Source organism: Spermophilus citellus, assembly GCF_964194105.1.
Source record: "Spermophilus citellus genome assembly, chromosome: 1".
In the NCBI taxonomy this organism is placed as follows: domain Eukaryota; kingdom Metazoa; phylum Chordata; class Mammalia; order Rodentia; family Sciuridae; genus Spermophilus; species Spermophilus citellus.
In genome coordinates this window covers 36,107,190-36,113,615 of record NC_138182.1, presented here as the reverse complement: position 1 = coordinate 36,113,615, position 6,426 = coordinate 36,107,190, and positions in this window count along the sequence as shown.

Below are 6,426 nucleotides of genomic sequence, written 5' to 3'. Positions count from 1 at the left end.
GATTGATTCCTTCCCTGGTGCGGTGGAACTGCCTTAGCTCTTTCTTGATGAGTCACCTACACCTTCTCCAGACCCAGATCTTCCCAGTTTCACCCAGTCAGTTGCAGAACCCATTTTTGCCACCCCTTCTGCCCTCTGCCAGGACATCCTGCAGTTGGGCTCCTCTCTTTACTGGTCGTCGTGCCCTTTCTCGTTTTTGTGTGACTTTCTGCTCTGCCTCTTCCTGCCCGGAAACCTTTTTCCCCACTTCTATATGGCTCTTTCTATCCTCCTCTCCATTTTAATTCCTCCCCCAATTCCTCTGGAGAGCCTTTCCTCAAGACTCTAGCCTATCGTGAATTCTCTCACTCTAGGGTTCTCTGTATCGGTTGCAGCCCCCATTATATAACTGGGTACTTTGCCGTTAACTCTGCTTACTTCTGTACTCCAGTCTGCTTATATGGTCATGAGCCTCCTGTCACCAACTGGTGTCCATTTTACATGTAAATAATACCAAGTCAATGCTGGGGCTGTGAAATGTGCTGCACAGAAAAATCCAGTACCTAAACCTCACTGTGGTTGTAGTTTGGGGCTCAACAGACTTTTTCCACGAACAGCCAGATAGTAAATATTCTAGGCTTGCAGGCCATATGGTCTGTGTTGCAGCTCGTTGCTTCGGTTGGTGGAGCGTTGGAGCATCCGCAGACACTGTCTAAATGCATTAATATGATTGTGTGCCAATAGAACTTTATTTACAAAAGTCAGTTTGGCAGAGTGCTGTTTCCTGACCCTTGTTTAAGGTACAGTGCTAAGGAGACCCATATGTAGAAACTCTTTGGAAGAAGTCAATTCTGCTTCCAGCTGTAGATGAACCCAAACAGGAAGAATCTTCTCATTGCTGTGAAGACGATGGGTTCACCTGGCCATGTTGTACTTCACTTTCTTTGGGTCTCTATTGGTAGGTAAGCTTAGTGGCAGTCCGAAAATGTCTAATCCTGGTCAGTAAGCTTACAAGGTGTCACTGTTGGAGGACTGAGGGGAGCAGAGGGAGGGCCACCACTTATGGCCATACCTGTGGCATGTCATAAATCTCTGGAAACGGACTCTTTCTAAGGCAGATGATCAATGTTGTCAACCATGGGTAGGAAACACAACTTCCATTTATTTGAGTATCTGCTGTGTGCCAGATATTTTGTACATTTTTGTATGTCACTTCATGGAAGACCATTATTCTTTGAGTATGAATGTTATCCTTTCCATTTTTCAGATGAAGAGACTGAGGCACAAGGAGCAAAATAATTGACCTAAGGCAACAAATGGAACATGGTGGACTTGGATGGCTTTCTGGCTCCAGGTTTGTGTGTTTTCTGCCCCACCATCATACAGGTGTTATTGGACCAACTCCGATGATGGTCTATGAAAAACTAAACAGAATATCATGTTCCTGGCAAGGTAGAATGCTGTGTCAAGTTGGCATTTATGGTCTTATGGTCTTAGTTGAATATCTTTGATCAATTTTATGAATTATCACGGTTCTTCTTTTACAATGATTACAGCCCACAAGAAAATAATGTGCTTACATTGTCACATGTCATTAAATCTCAGACATCTTACTCTGGAAAGTACCACCTGTAGATGTACCAATGTTTATACATATGTTTATATGTAGTAGTAGTTGTAATGGAAATAATGGTCCTTTTTTTTTGGTGTGTGTGTGTGTGTGTGTGTGTGTGTGATTCTGAGGGTTGAATTCAAGGGTACTTCACCAATGAGTGACATCCTTAAACCTCTTCATTTGTTATTCTGAGACAGGGCCTTCCTAAGTTGCCCAGGCTGGCCTTGAACTTGTTATCCTCCTGCCTCAGCCTCCCAAATCCCTGGGATTGCAGGTGTGCATTACAGCACCCACTCAAGTTGAAAGAAAATCCAAATCCAAGTTGAAATTATATTTTCATTATATTTCCTGATGTATAGTGTTCGTTCCTGCTGTAGCAAACTCCTGTGAACTGTACTGGATTTTTAGAAAATGATCATGTCTTTTTTTGCACTTACCACCATCCTCAGGGTAACGTCACACGGCTCAGGAAAGATCTTACAAGACTATACAGAAGGATTTAAAGTATACCTTTATGCCCAGGGTGTATTACTAAAGTTGGAGGGGAATGGAAAAATGGTACCAAAAGATCATCATTTCAGGATTTTAAAGCTTAAGTTTCCTGAGACCAAATAACTATATTCACCATTTGTTTCGTCTTCTTGCCAAACCAAAATTCAAGTTCAGTTCTTTCTTCCTTTCTATTTTTCTTTTTCTTTTCTCTCTTCCTTCCTTCCCTTCTTTCTTTCCCTTCACCCATTCTGTCTGTGCATCTATCTGTCTATCATTTATCCATTTTTCTATCTAACCTCAGGTTTTGATGCTGCTCCCTGAACAGCACTCTGCTTTCACTGTGTGTCAAGGCTGAGTCTGTGTTGGATTCTTTTTCTCATTGGTCTTCAACATACAGTCTCAAAAGAGTCATGGTTATCATTTTAGGTTAAAAAAAAATGGAAACTATACCGACACCTTATCTTTTACAGTCCTACCTATTGTTCGCTTATCTCAGCAGTCCTGTTACGAAGACTGTTGATTCACCGGAGAGTCCCAAAGGTGCAGAACAGTGGAAAATGAATCCCATTGCACTTGGTGCCTTTTGGAGTCATTTCCCAAAACACGGGATTAAATAACCACCACCACGACCCCCACATGGATACAGCACACTTCAGCCACCCACCGTAGAAGTTTGCAAACTCAAAAGAGCACTGTCCTCCCGTGCCGAATGCATGCTAGCGCGTCGTACTTTTGAACCTGTGTAAATCAGAGACTTTGCTGGGAGATGTTTCAGTTTGGGACCAAAAGGCTTCAAAGGCTTGCAGCCCCAAACCCGAGGCTTTGAAGTGAGGTGGGGGGTGCGCTGAAGAGAGGAAACTCCCCCCTCCGTGCAGCACTGTATTATTTCAGGCTTCTGATTTCCAGCGGCAGAGCAAACAAGGCCCCCCGGGGCTGTGATTTACCAGGTTATCTTTCCATGCAGAAAGGGCGAAATTTCCAACTAAGCCAGAGACAGAGTTAATTGGTCCAAAATGTTGGTTACACATTCAGGCATCTGTGAACCTCTCCTCATTTTGATTTAGTTACAGTCGCAGTGCCTTTCGATATTGCTTTTTGGTGCTGTGAAAATCGAAGCCTAAAGAAGCGTAATAGTTTAATTATATATTGTGATGGGAACCATCGAGTGGTTAGCTTCATGGCTACCCTCTGCCTTCTTTTTCCTTTCTGCCTTCTACAATAGAGAATTAGCTAATTTCCCAACTGCCTTTGCAGCCTATGGCGACAATATAACTCAATTCTAGCCCATGAGGGTTAGTTCTGTTAGCTTTAGGGAAAACTTTTGCTTTCCCTGATAATGGGGATAGTTAATCTGGTGCCACGTTTCCCTTTATTCTCTGCCTGGTATGCAGATAAGATGACTGGTGCTTCTGCAGTCATTTTTGACTAGTGAAACTGTAAAGATGAAAAAGTCAACATGCTAAGAATGCTGGTGATGGTAGAATAAGACAGTCCAGGTTCTTGATGGTTTTTCTGAACAGCTGAACCAGTGCTATTTGGACTCCTTTGTTACATGAGAAAAATAAATCTCTCTTTCAACCACTGTTAGTTGGGTTTTATGTTACTTGCAGCTGAAATCATTCTTAACTGATATAGCTACAATAAGCAGTCAAGGGTAAGACCAGGAAGATAATTTTTGCCTTTCATGTTAGCTTTCTAATCCTGATAAATCACTAGTCTTTTATGTAGTCAAGTTGAAAGAAAATCCAAATTCAAGTTGAAATTATATTTTATGAGCTTAGCTATAAAATAATGAATCAGGCTTCAAATTTTGTTAGTTCTGACTTTTGAGATCTGCAGGATACTTACTGGAATATTTAGTAACTGATCAAACCATCAAGAGACACACAAACAGATGCACTTTGATGAAATAATTTCTCAAGAACTTCTTCAGGGTAGCTTGTTTAATAAAGTGTATCCTTCTCTCTTCTTGTACCAGGAACACCCTTACTATCTACAGGGGATGCACCTTCCACCTAACTTACAATATTCCATTACACACGTATCTATCGTTGAGTGTCAGTAATACATATAAATAAGAAATTCTGGGTGATGAAAACCCATAAATTCCTGTATTCTACCCACAATGCTACTTCTTTTCTGAATCAGACACATGGTTCTGACATACAATTCCTTTTCTGTCAAGCCTTCATGATTTCCAAAGAATCCGGAGGAAATGCCAAGTCTTGGAGAAAGCCTGGAATTCTCTCTCCATTTCCCCCAGTAGGACTATTTATTATCTCTTCACTTCTCAGCAGTTACCACTTTTCTCCTTTCCTTCAAGGAAAACAAGGCACCAAATACTTTGATTTCGGCAGAGGAGAAAGATATTATGACTTTTACTTGGTGTTCTCCAGAGAGTAATTAAACATAATCAATACAGCAATCAATGGAGCAGGAATTAAACAAAAAAGTAGATTTCCAGTTTCTAATAATGCCTTTTTAAAGAAATTTGTTCAAATTAGTTATGCATGACAGTAGAGTGCATCTTGACACATTATATATAAATGGAGTATAACTTTTCATTCTTGTGATTGTACATGATGTAGAATTACATTGGTAATGTAATCATATATGCACATAGGGTAATAATTTCCATTCATTCTACTTTCCTTCCTACCCCCATGCCTCTCCCAAAGGCTTCTTTTTGATATGTCTGTATTCTGAAGAACCACTGACCTTATTTAGAGAGCGAATAATTCCTCTTAATAAGAATGAAATGCAAGTCTATAGAGCTTTGAACTGATGACTGGTTTGAATTCAATAAAATGTTAAATAGAGTCATCTTCTAATTTCCAGAATGTGCATCCCTCCAAGACTCAAGTTTCCACAGACTTTTCTCGGTTCTAGAACTTTCAATGGGATCAGGGATGTTCATGCCTGTCTAGATTGTGAATTCCTAGAGGGCACTAGAAGGGTTTTTTCTCTGTATTCTCTCACATTATCCAGTACAAGAATTCATATTGTACGATAACTGACAAGGACTTGTGAATTGAATTGAATTCTATCTGCACTTGTAGCTTTGCAACATCTTGATCTTTGAGGTGGGTGACCTCTGAGTCATGTACTTGGATGATTCCTAACTAGGCTTCTGAATCTGTCTTGTGGATCAATTTGTTAGTATCACCAAGCTCTGATTACTTGGTGTTATATAATTAGGCTGCAATTAAACTAAAAATAAGCAGCATATTTAAACAACTCTAACAGAATTAAGGTGACTGGGTGATTCACATAAATGTCCCTGCTCCTCTTTCTTGTGGGATAAAATTAAGTGCATGATTAGCAAAGCTGAATCTTCCTAATATTGATTGGCCTCGCTTGAAACAAGCATACTTACTGGAAATTTGAATTGATATGGAAAATAATATCATGGCATTGTTTTTCTTTTCTAAAAGTGCGTGTAAATAATATGCCTTTAAAGTCTGACTCAATTTTGTAAAATTCAGTTGTAATCTCTGAAGAAGAAAACAATGAGAAACTTCTAAAAGTGGCTTCTTCTTGGGAGGAGAATTGGGAGATGAGGAACAAGGGTGGCAGGAAGGCTTATTTCTCATTGAAAATCTCTTTGTATGCATATATTACCTATTCAAAGACAAACTCATAACAAGCAAATACAACACAATTTTGTAGAAGGTTAAAACCGGAGGAATTACAATCTGATTCTTTGATTTACTATTAAGTTGAAGTGTTCAAGATAGTGTAGCATTGTTATAAGAAGACATATATAGATCAATGGAATGAATATGGAATCCTAAAATGGACCTGCCTATATGTGGCCAAATAATTTTGGACGAAGATGCCAAGTTAGTTCAGGTGCTAGTTATTATAGGGAAAAGGATGAATTCCGACACTTACCTAATATGACACACAAAGAATTAAGTCAAAATGAATCATGGAAATAAATGTAAAAGCTGAAATCATAAAGCGTCTGGAGAAGAAAATGGGATAGGATCATTGTGACCTTGAGTAGGCAAAGATTCCTTAGATAGTACACAAAATACAAAGCCATAAGATAAAAATTTGATAAAATGAACTTTATCAAAATAAAAACTTCTGTTTAAAAAAATTACCATCATGGAAAGCAAGCCACAGAGTGGGAGAAAATATATGCCATATATCTATACTCTACCCAAATATAGTTGAGGTGATGCTTCATAAAGTAGTTATACCAATGGCCAGCAGGTACCTGGAACTATGCTCATTAATAGTTATCAGAGAAATGCAAATAAAAACTATAATAAGAAATTTAAATGACTGATAATACCAACTAGTGGTAGGATATGGTGCAACTGTAAGTCTTG